The 27,526-nt window shown below is 44.5% G+C and overlaps 1 protein-coding gene across 1 annotated transcript in view; it reads left to right on the top strand.

Moving 5' to 3' along the window:
• Positions 1-1,641: 1,641 nt before the first annotated feature.
• Positions 1,642-27,526, top strand: part of LOC138246319 (GTPase KRas-like) — an 82,125-nt gene continuing 56,240 nt past the window's right edge. The window contains exon 1 of the mRNA XM_069200816.1: positions 1,642-1,812. The gene's annotated coding sequence lies outside the window, so the exon portion shown is untranslated. The remainder of the gene's footprint in view (positions 1,813-27,526) is intronic.

Raw genomic sequence — 27,526 nt, 5'->3', positions numbered from 1 at the left:
GGCAGATTTATGGATTTACGAGGCATGATAAAATTGGACACCTAGTAATGACACTGCATTTGTGTGAAGCTGTGGATGTTGACTGGCCAGGAAAGCCTGATATGATGTATTAATGTATTCATGAGGTTAAGCAGAGGCTGAAAATGTTGGTTTTGTAGTTTTTGATAATGCACCACGTGTAGGCTATGCTTCCAAGACTTTTGATGTTTTCGTAAAATGGATTGTTTGTCTCCATCATTTAATGTTGTGTGCTACATACAGCTGGTCTATTATGGTTCTCAGATTGTAAAGATATCAATATAGTATTTACAAATCATTTAAATTTTCAGTCAAGAGTAAACAAGATAAGGCCACAGATCATTCTATTGATAAAAATAGTCACCATGTGGAGTTTATTTTAGTTAATAGCGGTTAAAGTTATTTTAGATGTGTGCTACAGATAGATCTCTTTCAGCTTTGTTTAAAATTAAACTAAAAGAGGTCACATTTGGCGGGCAGATTCAAGCTTTAATTTTTGATTATTTTATCCCAGATGTATATTTGTAGTGATCTGTTTTTTCTTTTGTAATGAATAAAATTTGTATCCATGTTTTCTTATTGATAAGGTTCCTTAATTCAACCAAAAAGAATAAATGGGTGCAACTTTGGTTAATTCCAAAACCCCTACTAATACTATGATCTCCCTAACTCTTTGTACAGACTCTTCCCTCCTCCGTCTCTCCTTTACTCATTCCAAGCCTCATCCTATTGCTATAAACTCCCAATTAACACTTCTGGATTTTTCCCTCCTCGATCCCTCCATTACTCTAGTCAATGCAACTAACAAGCTCACATATCCTCTGCTCAAATTAACTCATAATAATACTAAAACTGTACTCAAATTTCCCTATACTAATCCACCACTAATTCCTCTCGGGCTCTGAAGTAGCACGCTACTCGCCGAAAAGCGTTTCGACGCCTGTCAGGGGTAGTAAGCACTATATGAATACTATTACAATTACAATTAAATGTCTTTGTATTGTATTTACAGAGCGATTTCTAAAGTGAATGTTCCTAAGTGCTTTATAAGTAAAGTGAAAAACTCAAGCTGATAGCAGAACGGCCAGAGCTGACAACTTTGGAACTGTGAAACCTGGTTCGAGTTTCGGTGTCGGTTCAACATTCAGTGATTCTGTGCAAATCGTTTACTCTCTCCATGCCTAAAATACAAAAAATGTTCTCTTGTGTAGTGTAAATTGTGCTCATGTAAAGCGTTCCAGTATCTTCGGGACGAGTGTGCGCTATAAAAAATACAAACATGCAGAGCACTTCAGAATCTAGCTTTGAATGACATGGCGCCTCTGTCATCCTGAGTAGTTTGCATAATCAGGTTTATTAATTCAACGAGTAACAATTGTAGGGCTCGGCAAGCAAAAAAGGGCGCATCCTTTCAGAGGAATAGTTTACGAAAACAGATTTCTGAGTAGGGAAGAAAATTGTCTTCCACGGCGAGGAGTCTTTCTTTCATTTCGATGCAGGGTTTTAAACCGTCAATATTTAGGTTACACCCGCCCTTTCCTTTGCTCTGATTGGGCGACTCGCTGAGATGTAGCTACTAGATTATGCTGGCCTCCTATTGGCTTGCTGGACTGGTCACTCGGCTGAATAGGGCTGGGACACTTCCGCTTTCCTGAGCTCCCGGAGGGATCAGTGAATGCGGCAGGATGGAGGCTCCTAGTTGCAGACAGCAGTGACCACAGAGTTCGACCCCTTGGCACGTACAGATGGTACTTCCAGGGGCTCCATAAGAAAAGAGAGGAGCGGCCCGTTTGGGTTAGTTCGGGCTGTGGTGTTTTTTTTTTTTCCTTTTCCTTATCTCCAAAGCAGTGCAATTTTACATGCTTCCAGCGTGTGTTTGTGGCTGGGGATTTGTTTCCCAACAAAAAGCCTAACCTTTGTCATGTGGGAAAAATGATGTCCCTGGCAACAGTGCTTTGAAAAGTGTTGATAAACTTTCAACCATTCCTGATTGTTTTTTATTTTTTTTAATGGCGAATGGAGACTGAAGGGTATTTAAACCATCTAAGTCCGCAAGTTCGGTTGCTTGGAGTAGAAACGTTTTAGACAAATGCGTTTGTCTGTTGGGCTGGTTGAGAAATGACTCCCTTTCGACGTTGTCACGTTATTGATTGCTGAGGTATTTTAACGTGGGTATTTTAAGGCTTTCGTCGTTATTCCTTTAGACTTGCCTGCATTTTTGCACAGCATGTTCTGGGGGCTTTGATTGTTGCTAGGTCTTTAAATGGGTATTTAATTTGGATATGTTATTTGCACAAGCTAGTTGTATATGTGAATATATGCGTACTTGGCTGTGGGGGTGTTAAAGGAGATGTTACCGTCAACATGATTGTTCTCCTGTTTTTAGGAAAGGGCATACCTTTATTGCAAATGGATATTTGGAAGTGTTTAAATCATTCATCGTTTATGGTTTCGTGAGTGGACTTTATATATATATATATATATTTTTTTTTTTTTTTAATTTGTGTTTGTCACGCTGACAGCAAGGAACCTACTATGTGCCAGTGGTGGTTTTTACCTTGATTTTACGTGGTGTGTGATGTCCTTGTTGGATGACGGTATCTTTATAAATGGACCCTTGCTTGCTTTCCACCAGTGGGCTGAGAATGTGGGCAACCAAGTGAAGAATTTAGCTACTTTTTTTTGTAAGCGTGTTGTGCTTAGTGGAAATTATGTGTAACAAACTATTTTGGTTTGGGTATATGTTCCTTGGAGTTGTCCGCTTTAGAAGTTAGGAGAGGGGCCGATATGGTTGTACTAACTTTGCACTGTAAATTAATGTAGGTCTTCAACTAAAGGCATATCCCACCAGAAAAGTTATTGACTCAAACCAACGTGCCCTCTTTTGGATTATTCCAACAAATCTATTTGTAAGCCTTCCTCTTTGAATTGATTTAGTTTTGTTCATTCAATGAGTGTACCTTTTTATAAATGCATAATGTAATTAAAGAGGTCTCATTACTCACCATGTCCTTCTAGGGGATCTCTTTTACCCTCGGAGGCTGCAAGTGGTATAATGGGGTGCAGCCGCCATCTTGGATCAGCAGCGATTCACCTTTCTAGTCCTCCTGGGCAATAAGCTCATATGCGTGGCCGCCATTCTTCATTTGAATGGGGCAGCAGAGATTTCAGGACCGCTTTGCAGCAGGCTTCACTGCTAGTAGTCCCATTTTGTATTCAGAATGCCCTGCTCAATCTTGCTCCCCACGCCCTGAGGCATCAGAGTGTGCCCAGGGATGTAAAATGCTGACTAGAGTGCTGCTGCATGTGCCTCCCTCCACCTTCTAAAAGATTTATACTGCGCCTGCTGGGGTTTGCACTCCCCCTTCATTGTAGCATTGCTTTTTCCAATGTGTAAAGTATTTGCCTGCACATTTTGTTGTCCAACATGACCCAATACAATCCTTTTGAAGAGGATCTAAACAAGTGTCAGGACTTGCCTCCCTCCTTTGAGGAAAACTTAGTCGGGGCTTTGGACAATAACTTCAAACTCTCAGTAAGGCATTTTCCAAAGCCCTAGGTCCCCTGACTTCGCACTTTAAGGGATTTGCATGTCATCAAGGTTGGCTTCTGCCTCTCCCTCGCCCCGAGCCTTCTGATCAGCCGGCTAAACCCTCTACAGGGAAGTCAAAAGCAAAGAGATGGCCTCATTCTGAGGCTTTTGAACTGCTGTCAGCAACAGTTTTGAAGGATCATGGGTACAGCACTTACAAGCACAGGCTCCCAGTTCTGCCGATTCATTCTAATATTCTGAGCCTACTGGTTCTGACTCTTCCCAGGTCTGTACCGATAATGACCAAGAAGAAGTTCCTGGGCCGAGTAAGAGGAGATGTTTGGAAAGTAAATCTGTCTGATCCTAGTCCGCTCTCCAAACACCTTTTTAAAGTGCTGACTTTTTTTGGTCTGGCTGAGATCATTCACCATTGTTCTGCCAGTTGGAACCTCCTAAACCCCCCACCCCTCCCACACCACCCAATTGAGGTGGCCATCTATGTCCAGTCCAATCTTAGGGCTTTGATAAAGATGTCAGGGCCAGACTTGGATCAGAGTGCCCTAGACCAGATCTGGCTGGTAAAGTCCCTGACACTCCTGAGGTGGATCCCAACATGGTTAATTTAATGAAGAAATGGTCTAAAGACCCCAAAAAAGAATTGGACAGGGCTTGGCAGTTCTGTCAGGACAAGCTCCTAGATGTTTTCAGTCCTTTTACAAAAATGATTCAGATGAGTTTCCAGGCCAAAGAGTCCAGAGTAGCTGTAGAACCGGATATCCTGATTGGATGGGCGCAACATGCAGTATGTCAGTTGGGTAATGCCACTGTGGTGGTCTCTACAGAAAGGCAGCAATCTATATTAATGTGCATAGACACTAAACTAAATGATCTTGTTTCCTCTGAATCAGGAATGGTGGCGCAGGGCCTCCTCTTCGGAGGACCTTGTGTTAAGGATCTTTCAAAGTTTGCTGCAACTTACATGCTAGACAAGGCCCATCTTTCATTAAAGAAGATATTCCAGAATACCCTTTTTGGCAGAGCTGGATGATATAGGGCCTGTTTGTTAGGCTGAGGTGCTTACCATAGCTCCCAAAGTGACAATTTCTACCGCTCTCACGGAAATTGGCAGGATCAGTTTTCAGTCCAACCCTTCTACCCCACCCAAGCTTGTGGGGGACACCAGCACTTCTCTGAGGCTACGGCAGGGAGCAGAGGAGAGCTTTGAGAATTCAGGATATTCAGGTAAGAATTTTACTTATTTCAAAAGTGATTTTGGGGGGCAGGACTCGGCTGTTTGCACACAAGTGGAAGCTTCTGACCCAAGATACAGGGGTCCTGGAGTCCATTCTTGGGTACAAGCTAGAGTTTTACAGTTCCCCAGTGTGGTCTTCACCTCCCCAGGAACTGTATTTTTGTTTTTTCTTACTAGACCAAGAGACTGTGTCAAAGGAGATTCTTTCTCTCCGTCAGAAGGGTGCCATATGTCTGTCTTCTCCTTACCCCAGAAGTTAAATCAGCACTATCTTCTTTGTCAACAAGAGGGGTGGGATCTCTCACCTAGTTCTCAACTTGAGATTTCAATTCATGGACAGTATACAGGAACTTCAAGATGGAGGGTATTCATCTCCTTCAAGATCTGCTGCAGGAGGGTAACTTGATGGTCCATCTGGACCTGAATGACGCATACTTTTCTGTTCCCGTCTTTGCCCCAACCAGACGAATTTGCCTGTGAGGGGCAATGTTATGAGTACAGGGTCCTTCCCTTCGGTCTTTCATCAGCCCCATGGTGCTTCACCAAGCTGCTGAGACCTGTGGTGGAAGCTGTTCGTGCCAAGAGCTTAAGGTTAATTGTCTACCTCAACAATATCATTCTCATGGCTCAGGACCCTCAGACTGTATTCCTCCACTTGTCTTGAACAATCCAGCTGCTTCAGAATCTGGGGTTTATCATCAATCGACCGCAATCTTGTCTGATTCCCTCCGAACAGCTGGAATGTTTTGTGTTCTGGATAGATTTCGGTGTTGTCGCAGTTGATTCTCCCATCCCAGAAAATTCAGACTATCAAGGAGGAGTTTGGGTGTGCCTAGCCCAACCAATCTTGTTGAAATCAATAGCTGGGATTGTGGACCTCTTAACAACTATTCAGGCCATCTTTCCGTGTCTCCTCCATTACAGAGCCCTTCAGTGTCTCAAGATACAACACCTTCAGAGGGGGTTGATGTATTCCGACCAGATTCTGCTCCTGCCGGAAGCCAGGATAGAGAGAAATTGGTAGTTGGTCCACATGGATGCCTGGAACAGCAAGGTGATTTTTGACAGCTCCCCAGATGGGAATCGGACACCAGCAGGTGGGTCTGGGGAGTTAGATGTGGTCCCCTCTCCAGTGGTGGTCATTGGTCAGACTTCGAACTTCACATCAGTTGTCTGGAACTTCTGGCGGGTTCCTTCGCGGTCAAGAGTCCCTCTCCCTGCCCCGGATGGACTGTTGCATTCTGCTAAGGATGGACAAGTTTTCAGTGGTGCACTTTGTCAACAGACTGGGAGGAATGAAATCACAGGTGCTTGTGGAGGTAGTCAAGGACTTCTGGTACTTCTGCCTTCAGCACCGGATTTCGTTCATAGCAGAATATCTTCCGGGGGAGAAGAACTATGGTGGACTGGCATTTCTGGCATTTCTGAGACTTCAGCGATTGGATTACACTTGAAGTTGTTCTTCAATCTCAATCGCAGATGGGGCCCCTGTTCAGTGAGTCTGTTTTGTCTCGCTCCTCAATTGACAGATGCCACTATTTTTCAGTTGGTGTCTGGACCTGGAAGCTCTGGCGACGGATGCGTTACTTCAGAGTATGCTTTTCTTTCATTCACCATGATTCCCAGAGTTCTTGCTCAGACGAGGCGTCGGAAGGCCAAGGTAATTCTTGACCCTTCTTTGGAGGCCTCGGTCCTAGTTCCCTGTTCCGGAAATGTCCTGCAACATTCCTCTACAGATTCTGTCTCGACAGAATCTGTTGCTGGTCCCCGTACGCCTCACATCCCTTGATCCTGTTGGATCAGTCGAGGTTGGTGGCATGGAGGGTTTGAGGAGTAGATGGAAACTGGCAGGTGTTTCTCAACAGGCTTTCACCTATGTCGACAAGGCCTGGGCAACTAGTACCCATAAACAGTATGCTTCAGCATGGTGGAGATGGGTTTGTTGGTGTAACAAAAGGGGTTCAGAGCTCTCTCTGTCAGATGTCTGCCTCGTAAATCATTTCCTGTCTGTCTTTGCGGAGTCTGGTTTGGATTACGGGTCCGTTAACAATTACATATCAGCATGTCATGTCCAGATAATGGCAAACCTATTGGTGAGGACCCTATGGTATGTAATCTTATGAAGGGCTTCGTTTCTGTAAACCACCCCAGTCTGAGTACTCATTTTTGTGTAATGTGAGCATAATGCTTAGATTTTTGAATTGCTGCCCTGATCAGGCCTCTGAAAATTATAAAAAAAATGTTGCTAGACCTGCAGGTCGACTAACTTGAATAATCTACCGGACCTAATTGTAATGTACTTGATCCGTGAACGGATCTCAAACTGTGTGATCCTAGGTAATTAGTTTACAGAGTCTCCTTTTTCTTCATTCTCATTCTGTGAGCTCAGCAATTTTGCAGCACAAAAACTGTTTTGTTTGATTAAATAGACAACATGTTTGCTCCATGTATAATTACAATCTAGCCCACATATGGGACAATGATCCATGACTTGCCTCCTAGTTTACTAATAGCATTGCCATCAAGGCAGGAGTGTTTCTCAGTGTATGTTTAAACACTCACTTTAAATATATTACTAAAGCATTATGTGGGAGCATACTGTCATTTACAGTCAGTACATTTCCAAGAAATGTCCAAACACCTTCCCACTAATTTGCAGCTTTACTGTTAAAACTATATAGAGTATGGCCTGTAATCTGTGAAAATTGGGTTTCTGAAAACATTTATCTTTTGCATATTACCAAGTAAAGAGTTCTGATTTGTTTTCATCCTTTTAAAAGAATTGTCATCACTCATAAGTACAGAAAATGGGCTTTCACAACTACTGAAATATATTTTGAAATGTTTGTACGGTTGCCTTACTGTGAAATTACTGACTGTATGATGTCAGTTTTTTCCTAATAAACCACATTTAAATACCTCTTTTTACAAAAGGTCAGAAGTTCACCTTCCAAAATCTGGAACTCTGCAGTGAGAAGGGAAATGAATTGCAAGACAAACTGACTTTTGACCACTGTGTCTCAAAACAGAGCGACTGTGACAACAAGATTTAAAGGGATCTTTATTGCTTCTTTGCCTTCTCACTGAACAAAACAGCTGTTCATTGTCAACTCTGGGTGAGGATGTCCTACAAATAGCTCGACCTGTTAAAAAATGATATCGATAGCAGTATGTTTTTCCAGGCCTGCTGATAATAAATATCTTTCACTTAAACAATTATCAGCCAAGTTGACCATGTTGTTGTGCCTGACATCCTGCAAAAGAGTAGAAGATGTTCATGCTCTGGAACTCAAGGGTAGAATGTTCTCCCTGCAAGGGGTACTTTCTTTTTCATTTCTAGGAGGACCAAATCTAACACTGTCAGTTTCTCATCCGTTTTTTCCCAAATTACCCTAAGCTCTGCGTAGTGCAGAGCATTAAGGCCTATGAGGCTGCTACCTGTGAATTTTGTGTGGATCCTGGTGGGCAATTACCTGTTGTTCTGCAGAAACCTTTCAGGCCAGTAACGTCAGCTGCTTTGGCTAGATGAATGCGTTGGTTACTCTCAGAAGCTGGCATTGATGTCTCTGTGTTTTTTAGCTCACTTAGCAAGAGGAGCCATGTTATCAAAGGCTTTCGCTATAGGTTCCCATTTGGAAGACATTATGAAAGCAGTGAATTGGTCATCCGAATTCACTTCTGACCTTTTATTACAAACCAATCATGGATGTAGCATCAGGGGTGGTAGCACAGCTTTAAACCAGCATAATCGGAGCCTCCGGTCCTGATCTAGAATAAAATGTTTTTTTTTTAATTTTTTTTTTTAGCTTTCACGACAATTTTTATTTCTATTAAGGACACGGAGGCGAGGATTATAACACCCTGATGGCTGTTCTCACTACATAAGTTAGAAGTACGTTTTATGTTATTTACAAAATGTTTTCATTGAACATGAGACTAGCTTTGATTACCAACCCATTTGGATAGGTTATTTATGCTATGTGTGGTTTTTACGGCTCCTGTTCCTTTGCTTTTCGGAAATGAGCTAAAGCAAACATGAAGTATCATTTACATTCATAACGTTTGGTAGTTTTGAGCGTCAGCCGGTCTGGAGGCTGCGCCATGGGTAGCTGAGTTTGGATGGCTCCCTGGCAAGGCTCGTGTGGATCCAGCCTCCTGTGGATCAGGGAGGAGCGTGTTCTCCTTTTGACTGAGATATGTTGTCTCGAGGCGTGTGTGTGGGGTGTGTTTTTTTTTCTTTTTTTTTTTCTTTTCTTCTCTCCCTTGTTTTAGCTCTCTTTGAAAAGAAAGAGGATGTCAAAATGGTGGCATTGGTCCTTAAAGGGCTGTAATGTTGTTGATAGGACCATGTCACTTATGGACTTGGAGTTGATGGTGCATGTCGTTTTCTTTTTTTTTTTTTTTTTTTTTTTTTTTCTTTTTTTAATGTTTAATTTGATTGGCTGCTGTCAAAATTACAACAAAGAAAGAGAAGCATAATCCTGTCCTCTGTACCCTTGACAGAATTGAGATTTCATGTTGTTATAGCTAGAATGTTCTACTCCCTACTCCTCTCCCTTTTCCTCCTTTCTCCTCCTTCCTCTTCTTCATCTTTCTCCTTCCTCCCTCTTTCTTCTTCTACTACTCTTGGCTTGAGTACTCCTAAAGATTTTGTTCTTGATTAATGAACACACTGGAAGTGTTGGCATTGTATTGGCATGGACAGTTGAGTTCCCAAACCACTTCGTGTGCAGCCATATATGTAAATGTGTACCCCTGTAAGACTATCCTTTTGCTCACTCTTTGGAAGCTTGAGTGAGCACAAAGTTAATAAGCAGAGGATGTGCTGTGCAACAATTATCACCCTGACTAAGTTAATAAAGAACTTCACGGTCCGAAACAACTTGAACTAAAAACATATGCAGAGAATCCAACAACAATAAAGAAAATATGGAGGGATATACATTATTTTACAAAACTTAACTTCTATACGGAAAGATAGAAACGGGGTCCCAGGGATGTGAAATTCCTATAGCCCGACACCCAGAACCTATTGTTTGTTTGGTGTCAAGGACAACAAGGTTTCATGTTTATAGGCCCAACCTCCTGCAGCACAAACCCTTTGGCTACCAGATTACCATACCACATTATTGGGAAGGGAACTTGTCTGCAGTTCAGGTAATATTTGTGTCCATAAGTTAATGCAGTTTGACCCTGTATTTACAGGTCATTAATGCAAAGCCTTTATTATTAGGGTGAGTACTATAGATGTTGTAAATTTGGACTGAACTAGTAAGTGGTTCCAGGAAAAAAAAAAAAAAAGTGCACACACGTTTGCAAAGTTTAACAATATGAGGCTACGTATAATGCTCCCAGAATGATCTTCTTTGCTTTCAAAATAAAATATTTTTTAAAAAAAATGCAACTAGGAAAAAATGTTTTGCTAAATTGCTGTGAATTTTTAGGTACCATTTCTTTGAAGCATCATTTAGTAAAATGTGTTTATGCATGCTAGCATTCCAAAAAGTATACATAATGGAAAATCGGTGTAGCCAGATTCCAGCAAGATTGTATAGATTTCAACAAGAATATATAGAATATGAAATTAACAAGCATTGGCAAAGCTGGTAGATCTAACATTGGTGATTGGTCTTTTGGTTTGTGTTTTGTTTTGACATGGCTTTTGTAAACGTTTTTCTTGTGAGAGCTGCTGGGTCTTCACCATTGTAACAAACACTGGCAAAAAGCAAAAATATTTTTGGGGACTCAAAGTAAACATTGCCACAGTAGTTCCTGGCACTGAGCAAAAGTATTTTGTGTGCTGATATGCTCCTTGTGAAAGTGCTGATTGCCATTACTCACAGTAAAGCCAGTCAACAGATGCATAGAAATAGAGATACAGTTTTAATAAAAACAAAAGGTCTTGGTTAACGCTAGACCTAATTAGGGGCCTAATTGTTAAAGAAAGTCATAAAAGTGCACTTGTGGTATATGTCCTTGTGTTGAATTCACACATGCACAGCAGTAGACAGGAAATCCTATCCAGCAAATATTTGAACTGTATTTTAGCACAAGCAAATGCATGTGTAGGTTTGCTCATGAGGAAATCTGAGCATTTACAAGTTTACTTTTTCTCCAACCACTTTATTTTTCCCAATCCTGGAAAACTTTTTACTTTTGCCCTTGTCAGCAGTGAATTTACAATGGTATTCTCAGCATTGGAAAAGATCATAGAAGTGATTGTGAAAACCCTTAAAACATGCAAGTTACTAGGTAAATACAGCCTCGAAAGGGCCTTCCAACCCTGGTACTATTGCTTACCACTACCTCCAGCATCAGTATGTAGATCTGCAGAATGGTTGGCAAAATAAGGAAGTTGCTAGTATTTAAGCCCTGCTATAATATTAGCCCTGGCGTAATCGGAGAGGCTGTTATCTGAGCTCTTGTATAATAAGTTTGCTGGCACAATTTGTCACCGCATTACATGGCACCAAAGAATAAGCAGATGTTTTTATTTATATATATATGTAAAGAAATGGCTCCCTGTTGCAGTTACCCCCCACTTTTTGCCTGATACTGATGCTGACTTGACTGAGAAGTGTGCTGGGACCCTGCTAACCAGGCCCCAGCACCAGTGTTCTTTCACCTAAAATGTACCATTGGGTCCACAATTGGCAAGGCTGGAGGGAACAAAGAAAGCAACAAGGAGGAGTCACTGGCCAGTCAGGACAGCCCCTAAGGTGTCCTGAGCTGAGGTGACTCTAACTTTTAGAAATCCTCCATCTTGCAGATGGAGGATTCCCCCAATAGGGTTAGGATTGTGACCCCCTCCCCTTGGGAGGAGGCACAAAGAGGGTGTTCCCACCCTCAGGGCTAGTAGCCATTGGCTACTAACCCCCCAGACCTAAACACGCCCTTAAATTTAGTATTTAAGGGCTACCCTGAACCCTAGAAAATTAGATTCCTGCAACAACAAGAAGAAGGACTGCCCAGCTGAAAACCCCTGCAGAGGAAGACCAGAAGACAACAACTGCCTTGGCTCCAGAAACTCACCGGCCTGTCTCCTGCCTTCCAAAGAACTCTGCTCCAGCAACGCCTTCCACAGGGACCAGCGACCTCTGAATCCTCGGAGGACTGCCCTGCTTCGACGACGACAAGAAACTCCCGAGGACAGCGGACCTGCTCAAAAAAGACTGCAACTTTGATTCAAGAAGTATTCTATTGGCTGGATTTGTCTCGGAGTGTGTGTTCCTCATTTATTGCCTGTGTGAAGGTACAACAAATGCTTAACACTACTCCTTGGATAAGCCTACTGCTCGACCACACTACCACAAAATAGAGCATTAGTATTATCTCTTTTTACCACTATTTTACCTCTAAGGGGAACCCTTGGACTCTGTGCATGCTATTCCTTACTTTGAAATAGCACATACAGAGCCAACTTCCTACATTGGTGGATCAGCGGTGGGGTACAAGACTTTGCATTTGCTGGACTACTCAGCCAATACCTGATCACACGACAAATTCCAAAATTGTCATTAGAAATTGATTTTTGCAATTTGAAAAGTTTTCTAAATTCTTTAAAGTCCTGCTAGGGCCTTGTGTTAGTCCCTGTTAGCATTTCTTTTAGAGTTTAAAAGTTTGAATTAGATTCTAGAACCAGTTTTAGATTCTTAAAAAGTATTCCAACTTTTAGAAGCATAATGTCTAGTACAGATGTGAATGTGGTGGAACTCGACACCACACCTTACCTCCATCTTAAGATGAGGGAGCTAAGGTCACTCTGTAAAATAAAGAAAATAACAATGGGCCCCAGACCTTCCAAACTACAGCTCCAGGAGCTGTTGGCAGAGTTTGCAAAGGCCAACCCCTCTGAGGATGGCAACACAGAGGATGAAGATAGTGACTTGGAGGGAAATTCCCCCCCTCCAGTCCTATTTAGGGAGAGCAGGGCCTCTCAAGCCCTGGCTCCACAAATAATAGTCAGAGATGCTGGTTCCCTCACAGGAGGGACCAACAACTCTGAAATCACTGAGGATAACTCCAGTGAAGAGGACATCCAGTTAGCCAGGATGGCCAAAAGATTGGCTTTGGAAAGACAGATCCTAGCCATAGAAAGGGAAAGAAAAGAGATGGGCCTAGGACCCATCAATGGTGGCAGCAACATAAATAGGGTCAGAGATTCTCCACTGAGGAGTATAGAATTAGATTCAGGGCGGCTCAAAAATCCTCGAGCCAGACCTGGGTTGATTATGTTGACTACTCAGTGAAAACACTGGATGGTTGGGTAACTGGAAATGAAGTGTATGACTGTTGGGCTTTATAATTTGTTTATGAAAGAACACATTTTAAGTAACTGCTTCAATGAAAAGTTGCATCAGTATCTGGTTGACCTAGGTCCAATTTCTCCCCAAGAATTGGGAAAGAAGGCAGACCACTGGGTCAAAACTAGGGTAACCAAAACTTCCACTGGGGGTGACCAAAAGAAAGGGGTTACAAAGCCTCCCCAGGAGAAAGTGGGTGACACTAGAAACAAAGAAAGAGTCCCCTGTAGGCCCCCAAAAACCAGACCAGGTGGGTGGGCCCAGAGACACAACCCAAAACAAAGGTGGGTACCAGGGTAAGAGCTGGGATGCCACTAAGGCATGGTGCCATAACTGTAAACAGACAGGGCACCACACCAAGGACACTTCTTGTCCCAAAAACAAACCCCCTAGCAAAATTCCAGGGGTGACCAGTGTAGCCATTGGGGATGACTCCTCAGATGAGGAGGTCTTCATAGCCTTCAACTGGAAAAAGGGCCCAACAGGTGAGTTGGAGATTCCAGAGGGAAGTAGACACTTCCACCACCTACTGGTGAATGGAATCCCAGCCACTGCCCTGAGAGACACTTGTGCCAGTCACACTATTGTGCATGACAGGCTGGTGTTCTCAAACCAGTACATCCCAGGTGAGATGGCCGGAGTAAGAGTTAGCCCAGACAGGGTCACTGATAGGCCTGTGGCTGTTGTGCCCATAGAAGTGGGTGGGACTTTTAGCTGGAGAAGGGTGGTAGTCAGTACAGACCTCCCCCTTGATTGTCTCCTTGGAAATGACTACCCAGAGGTTAGTCAGAGCCCAAGGGAGGAACTGGTTCAGTGCCAGTCCTCTCCCAAGGATTCTGGAGTGCCTGCCTCTGCAGTAAATGCAAGTAGGCCCCAGAAGAAAAAGAAAAGGAAACAGAGTAGGAAAGGTGGACAACCTTTAGCCAAGGTTCCAGCAAGCCAAGGAGATTCTGCTCCAGTAGGGGAGAACTCCAAAAGTGGCTCTGATAAAGTCCAACCTGACCCACAAGAAGTCCTGGCTAGTCGGGCAACTGTTAAGCCTGAGTGGTTGGCTCCTCAGCTAACAGAAGAAAGAGTGGAAGAAGGGTGTTTACTACAAGATGTGGTAACCCCCCACTCTAATACAGCAGACAGGCACCCTGAACCCAAAGAAGCCTGTAACTTAGCCCCTTCCCTTGTAGGTGAAGAGCTAAAGGTGTGGTTCTGGGCACTGACAGCTGTCAGTGGCCTCTGCTGGGTGTTAGCCTTTATGGCTGCACTATCCTTGGCATGGTGGTCTGACCCCATGCCAAATAGCAAGTTAGGCCCCCTGACCCTGTTGGTCATGGTGGGGTTACTCCAGCTCTGGGTAACCTCTTTGGGTAAGCTAGGGGTGACCCTGGCTAAGATAAGATTAGCAGAGGTGGATACCTCTAACCCCAAAATAGAGAGAATGGGTGAAGACATAAAAAGCACAGACAAGGGGCAGTTCAGACTAGGTCCTATCACTGTGGAAGTGGGTCAGTTCCCCAGAGGGAATGACCTGAACAGGAGGATGTAAGGCAGAGTAGGCCCTGCAACAAACCAGCCTATTTCCTCTACTCTTCCTCGCCTGACAGACTAGGAAGACTCTCCCAGCTTTGGCTGAGTCTCCTGGCCTGTGGGCTGGGGGGGGCTTGTGTAAAGAAATGGCTCCCTGTTGCAGTTACCCCCCACTTTTTGCCTGATACTGATGCTGACTTGACTGAGAAGTGTGCTGGGACCCTGCTAACCAGGCCCCAGCACCAGTGTTCTTTCACCTAAAATGTACCATTGGGTCCACAATTGGCACACCCTGGCATCCAGATAAGTCCCTTGTAACTGGTAACTCTGGTACCAAGGGCCCTGATGCCAGGGAAGGTCTCTAAGGGCTGCAGCATGTATTATGCCACCCTAGAGACCCCTCACTCAGCACAGACACACTGCTTACCAGCTTGTGTGTGCTAGTGAGAACAAAATGAGTAAGTCGACATGGCACTCCCCTCAGGGTGCCATGCCAGCCTCTCTCTGCCTATGCAGTATAGGTAAGACACCCCTCTAGCAGGCCTTACAGCCCTAAGGCAGGGTGCACTATACCATAGGTGAGGGTACCAGTGCATGAGCACTGTGCCCCTACAGTGTCTAAGCAAAACCTTAGACATTGTAAGTGCAGGGTAGCCATATGAGTATATGGTCTGGGAGTCTGTTTTACACGAACTCCACAGCACCATAATGGCTACACTGAAAACTGAGAAGTTTGGTATCAAACTTCTCAGCACAATAAATGCACACTGATGCCAGTGTACATTTTATTGTAAAATACACCACAGAGGGCACCTTAGAGGTGCCCCCTGAAACTTAACTGACTATCTGTGTAGGCTGACTGGTTCCAGCAGCCTGCCACACTAGAGACATGTTGCTGGCCCCATGGGGAGAGTGCCTTTGTCACTCTGAGGCCAGTAACAAAGCCTGCACTGGGTGGAGATGCTAACACCTCCCCCAGGCAGGAGCTGTAACACCTGGCGGTGAGCCTCAAAGGCTCACCCCTTTGTCACAGCCCAGCAGGGCACTCCAGCTTAATGGAGTTGCCCGCCCCCTCCGGCCACGGCCCCCACTTTTGGCGGCAAGGCTGGAGGGAACAAAGAAAGCAACAAGGAGCCCTAAGGTGTCCTGAGCTGAGGTGACTCTAACTTTTAGAAATCCTCCATCTTGCAGATGGAGGATTCCCCCAATAGGGTTAGGATTGTGACCCCCTCCCCTTGGAAGGAGGCACAAAGAGGGTGTACCCACCCTCAGGGCTAGTAGCCATTGGCTACTAACCCCCCAGACCTAAACACGCCCTTAAATTTAGTATTTAAGGGCTACCCTGAACCCTAGAAAATTAGATTCCTGCAACAACAAGAAGGACTGCCCAGCTGAAAACCCCTGCAGAGGAAGACCAGAAGACGACAACTGCCTTGGCTCCAGAAACTCACCGGCCTGTCTCCTGCCTTCCAAAGAACTCTGCTCCAGCGACGCCTTCCAAAGGTACCAGCGACCTCTGAATCCTCTGAGGACTGCCCTGCTTCGACGACGACAAGAAACTCCCGAGGACAGCGGACCTGCTCCAAAAAGACTGCAACTTTGATTCAAGAAGCAGCTTTAAAGAACCCTGCAACTCCCCGCAAGAAGCGTGAGACTTGCAACACTGCACCCGGCGACCCCGACTCGGCTGGTGGAGAACCAACACCTCAGGGAGGACCCCCGGACTACTCTACGACTGTGAGTACCAAAACCTGTCCCCCCTGAGCCCCCACAGCGCCGCCTGCAGAGGGAATCCCGAGGCTTCCCCTGACCGCGACTCTCTGAAACCTAAGTCCCGACGCCTGGAAAAGACCCTGCACCCGCAGCCCCCAGGACCTGAAGGACCGGACTTTCACTGCAGAAGTGACCCCCAGGAGTCCCTCTCCCTTGCCCAAGTGGAGGTTTCCCCGAGGCAGCCCCCCCTTGCCTGCCTGCAGCGCTGAAGAGATCCCTTGATCTCTCATTGACTTACATTGCGAACCCGACGCTTGTTCTAACACTGCACCCGGCCGCCCCCGCGCCGCTGAGGGTGAAATTTCTGTGTGGGCTTGTGTCCCCCCCCCCCCCCGGTGCCCTACAAAACCCCCCTGGTCTGCCCTCCGAAGACGCGGGTACTTACCTGCAAGCAGACCGGAACCGGGGCACCCCCCTCTCTCCATTCTAGCCTATGCGTTTTGGGCACCACTTTGAACTCTGCACCTGACCGGCCCTGAGCTGCTGGTGTGGTGACTTTGGGGTTGCTCTGAACCCCCAACGGTGGGCTACCTTGGACCAAGAACTGAACCCTGTAAGTGTCTTACTTACTTGGTAAAACTAACAAAAACTTACCTCCCCCAGGAACTGTGAAAATTGCACTAAGTGTCCACTTTTAAAATAGCTATTTGTGAATAACTTGAAAAGTATACATGCAATTGAAATGATTCAAAGTTCCTAATGTACTTACCTGCAATACCTTTCAAACAAGATATTACATGTTAAATTTGAACCTGTGGTTCTTAAAATAAACTAAGAAAATATATTTTTCTATACAAAACCTATTGGCTGGATTTGTCTCTGAGTGTGTGTACCTCATTTATTGTCTATGTGTATGTACAACAAATGCTTAACACTACTCCTTGGATAAGCCTACTGCTCGACCACACTACCACAAAATAGAGCATTAGTATTATCTCTTTTTACCACTATTTTACCTCTAAGGGGAACCCTTGGACTCTGTGCATGCTATTCCTTACTTTGAAATAGCACATACAGAGCCAACTTCCTACAATATATATAATCAGGACAAGTAGATTTATGAAGCAACCTGTCCCATGAGCAAGTAGATATTTTGAGTTCCACAACCTGGGTCCTCATTGTTAAATCATCAGTGGTAAATTCAGGTAGGACATTGAAACCAACGGAGGCCTCCGCAACTGCATTCTTTCGAATTGCAGTTAGGGGCTTGTCACTGGTTTTTCAGACCCAGAACACGTTGTAGATACAAATCAGTCATGTGACATCAAGCGGACACCTGTGCTTGACACTGCTTTCTTGGGGACAGATACACTGAGCACTAGAAGCCTTTGGTATACAATTGGGAGATGGTTACTTAAGTCTGATGCAATGTACTAGAGTTTTGGATTCTGTTGGCTCTTTCCATTTGTGGTGGTTCTCCTCCTGGCATCCCACATGTCCCGCACCTGCAGTTTGCAGGGTTTCCTTTTACTTTTGGCAGACAAAACCTTTCTTTGAACAAGAGAAGGCATTTTGCCTATTGCAGTTAGTTGCTTATTTCTCCGAAAGAGGCCACTCAGATCTTCCATCCTTCAGATGGGTGGTGTGTTAGTTGATGTGAAAAGTTAGTTGATGGTAATGAAGGGACACAGCATTATTATCATCTGGTTTCTTGTAACCCCTAAGTTACCACAAATTGGTCAGCTGGTCCTAAATTCCTCCTTGTGGCCAACAAAACCAGCAGGAGAAAAGCTTTGATAGTGGGGTTTTCCAGGACCTTCCATCTTGTGAGCACTTCTTACTCAGCAGGTGGTGGACCAGGGGCTTGACTGCACCATGGTAGTCTGGTCTGACACAAATTATTCAGACCGTTAGGCAATTTATTTTGTGCAAAAAGCCGCACAAGACATCAGTAGAAAAATGTTACTCTTCAGCACTTCTGCACCTGTCTCCCCCCTTGGACCGGATTACACTGTTTGGCCCTGCTGGCTCAGTACTAAGCTTTATTTATTTATTTATTTATTTATTTTTTCTTTCTTGTTTCAGTCGTGTCCCTTGGGGGTGGAGGGGGAGCACAATGGTGCCATGTGCTTAGCTAGCCTGCAGACCAGTCACACCAACCACTCACTCACTTTGTAGGAAGTCAGGCCAGTTTATTGGGTTATGCTGACTAAGCCATACTGCTTATTGGATCAGGTAGACCTAAAAGCTTAGCCACTGTGTATCTATGCACCTATGGCAACTGCATAGCACACTAAACTATTCTCCCTCAAACTATGGGACTTGAACTTGCCCAACAAGCATAAACAAGTCTGGTGCTACCTTTCACAACAGGAGCCAGACATTCTTTCTCAAGGAAACACACCACCTGGTGGATGATTGTCATCGTATGGTACACCTGAAATACCCCCATTGCTTCTGGGGTATACCTCTACCAAAACCCTGGGAGTAGCCATCTTGTGCAAAGTTAGCTTTTTGTTCCAACATTTTAAAGGTAGACAAGGCAGGGTGCATTCTGAAAATGAACATCTTAAGGGACATTCACAGTCTAACCTGGCTTAATATTTATGCCCCAGTGAAGCGCACGATTCCTCCATAGGAGGTATACTCGGAGAGCAGCTTGCTGATGTGGTTGGAGACATTATCACAAATTACAATTTTAATCTTGTATGGGCATCACACTTTGACCGTAGTGGTGCCTCGTACCAGGGCACTAGTGCAATGTCTGCACAAGCTAAACAGGAGCTCACAGAGCTGGGGGTTGGTGGATGCTTGGCATAGACACCCTGGCACAAGATATTATTCTTTCTACTCCTATATCCATGCCTCCTATTCCCATATTGACTATATATTCTTTAAACACATTATTGTTGCCACCCCTTTGAATGATTAAATCCGCTAATTTCAGTATCTTGGGAGACCTCAACCGTCACTTAAATGCTACCCAAGAATGTGAGCCTGCCAACTTTCTGGAGGCTCTTGCCTTTCTGCAACTAACACAATTGGTGTTGGGTGCCACTCACTCTGCCGCCCATCTCCTAGACCCAGCGTTCTCCAACCTTAGGACTCTTCAGGCTGCAACCCCTCTCCCCATGCTTACCTCGCCATACTTTGGTAACCACCTCAAGCATGATTTTGAAATTCCTTTGGCATAAACTTGATCCCTGTAAATTTGGAGAATTCATTCAGGATAGCCAAACTCACTTTGCCTCCAAGGTTGAGGTAGCTAATAACACTGTGCACTCCTGGCTCACTACAGCCTTCAGTGTTTTCATTCCTGCCAGTCAGGCTGCCTGCACAAAGAAGCACACAGCTCCTTGGTTTATTGAAGCACATACTTAAGCTAAAAAATGCTGCAAAGCCTATGAACAGTTTTGGAGACAAGCATGTGACCCTTTGCAGAAACCTCAATATAGAGCGGCCATCAGATCATACCACAAACTGATTCTGAAAGCTAAAGCCGATTACTTTGCTAGTAAATTAGGGAACAAAAAAATCCTTCCAAGGAAATTTTTAAATCACTGAATAATCTCATTAGACCTATGTTTTGCCGCTCCCATTGACACCTACAGCACTCACTGTGATAAGGTAGCTGAATACTTAATTGGCAAAATAGAGGATATCTACCAGCTTTTCTCCTTAGACAATTCTGCATTGAAGGTAGATGCCTCTGCACTGCCTGATGTCAACAATCGTATGCCAGTGCTAAATTCATTTGCTTCTTTGAGCTCACCCAAACTGCTTACCCTGTTTGGAAAACTAAAATCGCTGGCTTCCCCTAGTTCCTCATAACAGTCCTGCTGCTCTAATCCATATTCTAAACGGTCATTTGGAATGAGGATGGGGCTCTGGGTGCCGGTGGGGGGAGCGTAGACATCAGACCTAGTGCCGGAGGAGGCTGGTTGTGTGGAACTGGCGTCGAACCCGATGGGGCCCCTGCTGTTCCCGTGGGGTCTGAAAGACCCACCTGTGGGGGCAGCCTAAAGGCCTTTAATTTGAGCGGGGTCACTCTGGCTCCTGGATAAGGGGGGGGGGGAGGTGGTGTAAGATGCGAAGTCGGCCCTGGCAATGGCTACGCGGAACCTTGCTTGGAATCTTGACGTTCCTGTGACTCCTCGTCAGCCGATGGGCATGTCGAAGTCCGCTTGGACTTCTTCTTCTTGTGCCTCTTCCCCGAGTGGGACGAAGATGACTTGGGGCTCCTGGAGCGGTCCTGTGACCTCCTTCTTGTGCGGGACACTGACTTCCTAAGAGTCGTGCCGACCGAAGTCTACTGCTGGGCCACCATGAGCTTTAGAGACTGATCTTTCAAAGCCTTCTGTACCATGGCCCGGCAGTCAGAGCATGACTTCGAGTCGTGGTCCTTGTCAAGGCCCCAGAGAGATACCTGGTGGGAGTCCGTCACCGACATGGTACGATGGCAGGCACAACGCTGCTTAAACCCAGTCTTCCTAGATGACAATCCTCACACACACAAAAAAATATTCGACAAAACAGTCGAAAAAGGCAAAGAGTAGCTCAATCCCGGACCTGCGCTTAACTGGTGTGGAAGGAAAAGAACTGACATAAGCGCACCGGGGTGGTGCCTTTATAGGCGACTGACGTCCCAGACTGCTCCAACGTCACTAATGAAGTTGCTCAGAGCTGGACGATGCATTCGGATCCGAACAACACCACCTGATGGCACACGCAGGGTATTGCTCAGCAAAAAGATTCCGGATTTGAAGTGGACGCCAGGGAATTCAAAGGTAAGGAGTCTGCAGCTAGAAGTCTCTGTCAGATACTGGGTGCAGATTGTGTGACCTCCTGTTAGGTGCGTTGCAGTGCTGGACACTTGTTAATGTGTGGTGCAGCGGGCTGTCTTGAGCTTGTGCGTTTCGCTTGTGGAATATACACAAAGATGTGCCAGTGTGTTGTGCTGTGTCACCTGCATAATTTGGTGGGAAGCCTGGGGACTTTGAATTACGTGTTGTGAGAACAGGTTTTATGTTGAAGTATGATCAAGGAATCTTTGAGTTAAGGCGATGTTTGGCTAACATTTCTGTTTTGTCTTTGCTTTGAATGTGTGGAATTAGGGATGATAGGCGGAACTCTTTGAAGGAAGTCTGTGGGTTCTGGGCCCTGACGTTTGTGTAGCACAGTCTCTGTGACTATTTGTGGTGTGTGTGTATTGTATGGTGCCCTTATGTATGTGCAGACGTGGTGGGGAGAGCTTCATGTCCCAGGAGGTCTCAAAGACATGAATTGCTTGTATCGTTGTGCGATGAAAGTCACAATCTACTTGCTATCTTGTTTCTTAGAAACTAAAGCTCCCAGTTTTCAGTATTCACGTGTGTGTGTGTGTGTGTGTGTGTGTGTGTGTGTTTTCCCCAAATAATTAAATGAGTAGCATTGACTTGGATAACACTGATTACTAATAGGATAACACCGCTTTGACTGGCACGGTTTCGTAACGTGAGAATGCAAGCTTTCCTGAGGAGAATTGGCAAATGACATCAGAAATTCATGGCTAGCAAATGGAAGCCTTCTTGGCTTTGACTCCATCCCCATTTAAATGCAAAACTGTGATTTAATATCTAGGTCATTCCCTCTGGTATAGAAATGATGGGGCGTGAGAGTTTCTCTGGCACGCCTTTCACATGTACAGAGAAATCTTCCTGAGCAGGTTTTGCTGTAGATTCAGTGTCTGTTAAACAAATGAGGAAATCTGATCCTCCCTAAGGTGTGCTTCTGCTTTTTACTGGCACTGCTGCCACTTGCAAACTGGAAAATGTGCATCACAGGGAGAACATTTTCTTTATCACCTGCCACTATGTTGCCAAGGTATGTGGATGTGGAGTTAAAAATAATAAATCTGTATTTGCAAGTGTGTGTGTTAGACATAATGGTAGTCGATATTCTGGGTGCAGTATTTTTACAAGTAAAAATAATATATTGGAGCACATTTTGGGCAATAACCGAGTCATGGGAGAATGCATTAGTCCATGCCCTCTTACGAGAGTTGACTTTAGGCACTGTGGCATCACACTTCTAAGCATGGCTAGAATACTTTTAGGATTAAAGTAACTCTGCTTTGCTAGCAGTAGTTAGGCTGTTGCTGCACAGCAGAGTGACACATTTTCTTGACCTGTCTGTATGTGAATAGTGAATCATAAAGTTCTGTTGGGAAAGGCTCAGGAAATGGTAAGAGGACACTGCCTGTTAGATAATCTGCTTCCTTTATAGGCCCACAGTCTATGTAATAGAGATATTTTAGTTGCCAAATCTGCTGGCTTTTTTTTTTAATTGTGTTTTCTGTAAGTGATAACTTTCAGAAAGTGAACTTGGTCTCCTTTACCTCCAAAGCAAAAGTGTGCTGGCAAGATCTAGCAGCTTGTGTTTGATTACATTATAGGCATCTTTATCTGTGACTATGCTTTATGTTTCAAAGTAGCACATTTTGAAACTGGGATCCTACTACACATCAGTTGTATACATTTTATGCCAATACACACCTTATATTGCGTAATTCCTTACCCTGTCTCGTTGAGTACTCCCTATACATTGTGGCTTTTATTTCCTCCTTTCCTCTTCTTTAAGAATATACTTTTATTGTTTACCTGACCAAGCGTTGTCTTAATTATGGCTACTAGCTGTGGAGTACTCCAAAGTGCAATATGAAGTATCTTGTACTATTTACTCTCTTTTGGAATGTATGTTTCACTTTTGAAATGTAAATGTTTCTCAAATATTCCCCCTTTTTTTTTTCTTCTTTTTTTTTTTTTATGTGATAAGCTTGGGCATCATTATTTTCTAGTATGGGAATGTATTACCTCTGGTTTTCTACTCAACTATACTGTTGCCTTGTGAAACACTGGTCCCCTACGCTGAGCAAACGTTTACGAAGTCTTAGGCCTGGGTTCGGTTGCTGGGCTATTGGTTTTGCTAATATTGGTTTCCTTTGAATGTGGTGTGTTTTTTTTTTTTTTTTTTTTTTTCTTTATTTTTTTTTTATTAAAGTGTATAAGGAACCATTCAAAGATGAGAGGAGGGTACACACATCCAACCCCTCTGAGCAAGGGAAAGCACACATTTTAGCAGCTGCAATAGCTTGGCTTGCAAAGGGTCCACAACATTTTCTGTGCCGCACTCATGCTGGAGTAAGCAAACTTATTGGAGGGACAGCAAACAGATAAGATTACGTCGACCACCAAAGCATGAAATGGAGATTGGGGTGCAGAACCATGTCCTCAAACTGGGAGAGCAGGTCTGGCCGAAAGAATCTTCCTGATGACTTGCGGTATCAAGAGTATGAGGGGAAGCAAGTAATGCAGTTGAAATTTCCACTTAAACTGAAACGTGCTCCTTCCCCTCCCCCAGTAGATACTGAAAGGTAAAGAACTGCTAGCACTGGGAATTTTCAGAATAGGGGAATAAGTCCAACTGAAGAGAGGCGCACTGGAGAGAGCCCACTAGGTGATTGGTCTTGGGCGCACCACCAAGGGAATCTAGCTCACAATCTAGCACCACCACAGTCTCTCTGCTTCCTTGCATAAAAGGTGAGACTCTCTACTCGGCCTTTTCTTGCTGACATCACATCGCAGATTAATCTCAAAAGTCAATTAACATAACTGAGCATCTCCAGTGAGCTCCCAAATTCTTATGCCCGATGGGAACACTCCGTGCATGCCAGAAAAAGGTGAAGCGGGACATTGTGTCACTGCTTTTCCAGGGCATGCTAAGGCTTCTCACTCTCATGGAAAAGCTTATCAGATCCTCCAAAATTGTCTAAGGTTGTCACCTGTGGAGGCACTGCCATGAGCTAAGCAAACTGTTAAATTGGGTAGTCTATCTGGAAAGCCCTGGTAAATTCCAGGGACCTTCGTTGAAACAATTTACAACCAGTGTCTACAGTCCAACAGCTATCAAAGCGTATAAATGAAGGCTCTTGGTTCCTACAGGGTGAGTGCACAGAATAAAGGTGAACGGACCTGGTCCGCATACATGAGGGCATCTAGGTGTGTCAGCCTTGCAGCAGAGGCTGCAGGATTCAAGTCATCCAGTTGGATGTACAAGGATGTTTGCAGAGGCAATAACTAGAAGGAAAACTTCCTGCAGACGCTATGATTTAAACAGACTATTGGAATGTAAAACGGCTTGAGAAAGGGTAAGTAAGAAGGAAGCCATCACAGGGAGGGAACTGGAGGTAGTCCATAAACTGTTAGAAGAAGAATCTTGTAATGATGTGTATGATCACTACCTTGCAAAGTCTGATAGTTTTTACACTGTGCAGATTCCACTAAGGGGGCTTTGATATTGTTGATTATTTGCATAAAGGTATGTTCTGTGACTGGTGTGAACCTTTTCAGCATAGGTGAACATTAACTTGTATTGCCTTCATGGGAGAGGTGGGCAGTATAAATAAGGTTAGCTCAGATCAAAAGGCATTTTGTCGATGGTGTTGAGATGGTGAAGCCTGAAGTATCCCTGGAGGATGATTCAATGTGGTAGAGGCCCTCTGTACATTATTATTTTGTACTTGCTTTGGGTTTTTATTTCTTGGTTTGTTTTTGTGAGGGCACTGCCACGAAGAAAGGGTGTCATGGTGAGTAAATCTGGTCCAAGAGTGCGCAGTGTGGGGAGCAAAAATCCGGGATAGTGCGAGATCTTCAGATTGAATGTTAGAGGTTGTTTTGAATTTACTGTGAAAGGAATGAGTTTCTATAGACTCAGCCAAAATAATTTTTTAGGAAAGATTCTACAGTTTTTGCATTTTTATATATTTTATTGTTATACAGTGATTTAAACAAACTTGAATTGAATGTGTGATCTTGCCACAGTAGCGTCCGGTATTTTGTGATGTCTGCATTTGGTACTCTGGGAAAACAGTATGTTCAGAGAATGTCTTGAGTGAGGTGTGGAACTGTTGGCCAGTAATGAGAAATCCAGATTTTCCATGACCTCTGCAGCACCTATAGAATCATTGCCCTAGTGTGAACCATCATATATGATGGCAAGTTCAGTAAGCCCAGAGGAAATGTTTGAATAATAAATATAAGGAATAACATCCAAACCACACTTATAAAGACTGTTTTGAATTTGCCCTCCCCTATATTGGTAGGGTGGATCACAAACCAGGCATGGGCTAAGCTCACAGAGTTGTTTACAAAATATCTACTTATCCAGAGAATCAGATGCTTAAGAAAGCCACTTGTCCTGTTAAACAAATCAATAAATATATTTTGTGCCAAGCAGTGAGATGTGACATTATGGCAGTGTGCTTACTACGACACACTGTGCTTGCTATGCTTGGACACCTTTGGTCTGCATTTGGATTCTTCAAAGGCTCTTCTTTTTTTTTTTCTTCCTTCTTTCTTCTGGGATACTTAACTGTTATAGCACACAGTACTACCTTTCACAGCATGTATCATTTTGTATACACATTTTATTGGCATTTCACATACGTCTGTACAACAGAAGAAACAACAGTTACTTAACAAAATATGTTGCAGAATATACCAATGACATCCACACAAGGCACCTCCCGGTCCTCCCTACTAACATTACCCTAATATTGGCTCGGATAATAAGCCATAAGCACATACTCTCCCTCCAACTCGCCTCCCTCGCCCAACTCCCTCAACACAGTTCAGCTGGAGTAAGCACCACATCAGTGAAAGTACAAGTATTTATGAGAGCACAGGGTTAGCTTTGTCCAATTCACTGCTCTGGCAGCGCACATCACGGGACCCACCACTGGGGCCAACAGGCTACATCATTATAATGCCTTTTCACCACTACACACATGTTAATATCCCATAATACGTTCAGGCATTACCCCTTCATGACTAAGACCATCCCTGGGGGGACAGCGGTAGAGCCAGATCTGCCTCCCCTCCTAGCACATCTGATGCAGCATTACCCTTTTAAATCTCCTCTAGGAGACCCTCCCAGGCTCTAACGACCTCCATAGACCCTTGACCCTGTTTGACCTCTCTAAGAAGCTCAACCCTCTCATATCTCACCCAGCAAATCAACTCATTGGACCACATTCAAAAATTGGGCCCGCTGCTGCTGTCCAGTTAAGGATAATCTGTTGCTTGGCAAGAACTAGACCCAAGTCCAGGTACCTGGACATCGCCATGTATTTAGCAGGCCCTGCAAATAATCCCAAGATACACATCAGGGGTGGAAAGTTAATATTCTGGCCAGTAGCCTCATTTAAAATGTCAGCCATGGCCTCCCAATAGGCCAACAGCTGGGGGCAGCTCCAAATCATATTTAATATCCTGAGCCAGGGGAGGGCTTGGTGCTGGGACCCATTGATGGGTACTGGTTTCTATTGTGCCCTTGGGAGGAGCTAAAAATTATCAGTTTAAAACTCATTCCTGGACCCTTTTTTTTGGATTATGATCCAATATTTTCTCCCATGCTCTCTCCTTGGTGGGAATCCCAAGTTCGTCTATCTTGTGTGTCCCTCAAAACTACCAAAAGGCACCTTCAAATCAGTCCTCAGACCACGATAAAAGTTTGATACCAGCATATTCCCCCTTCCCCTGACCCGAGTAGGTGCAAAGCAAATTACAGCCTAAGTGTAGTGTAGATTTCCCCTAATTCACCAGGCTAGCATCCTCTGAAGACTGCCACTAGTGATCCGTACAGGAGAAAGTTGCCCAGTGGTATTTTAAAATCAGTTTGCAGTTCAGGGAACACCAGCAGGATTCTAGCTCTGGGGAAAAAAAAAAAATCCTCCAATAGCATTACCTACTTCTCTGTCCACATAGAAAGATTGCTTCTATGATGAGGTGGGAGAAGGAAGGAATCTCCGGCGAGTATGGGGTTTATAACCTAATCTTCTGAAACCAGAGAGTCCAACAGTACTTGGCCACCCTCCAGATCTCCCCTATAGACCCCCTCTCTAGTTTGGGCTCTAGTAGTATTTTGGGCAAGCCACTGCGAACGGGGGTCCCCAGTAGTGTCCCAAATTGGCTCCATTTTCTGGCGTGCCATGAATTGGATCTGCACCACCAGGTAGTATGATTTGATGCCAGTTCCCCGCTCGTCACTGGATGTTGCAGCTTGGTGCGCGCCTATGCCGGCACGCAAAGACACTATGTCCAACACCCACTTGTCTGATATTATTTTCGTCCATCGATCTTAGAACGGCAA

The sequence above is a fragment of the Pleurodeles waltl genome, chromosome 7, assembly GCF_031143425.1.
Source record: "Pleurodeles waltl isolate 20211129_DDA chromosome 7, aPleWal1.hap1.20221129, whole genome shotgun sequence".
In the NCBI taxonomy this organism is placed as follows: domain Eukaryota; kingdom Metazoa; phylum Chordata; class Amphibia; order Caudata; family Salamandridae; genus Pleurodeles; species Pleurodeles waltl.
This window is presented reverse-complemented; position numbering and strand designations above follow the sequence as displayed.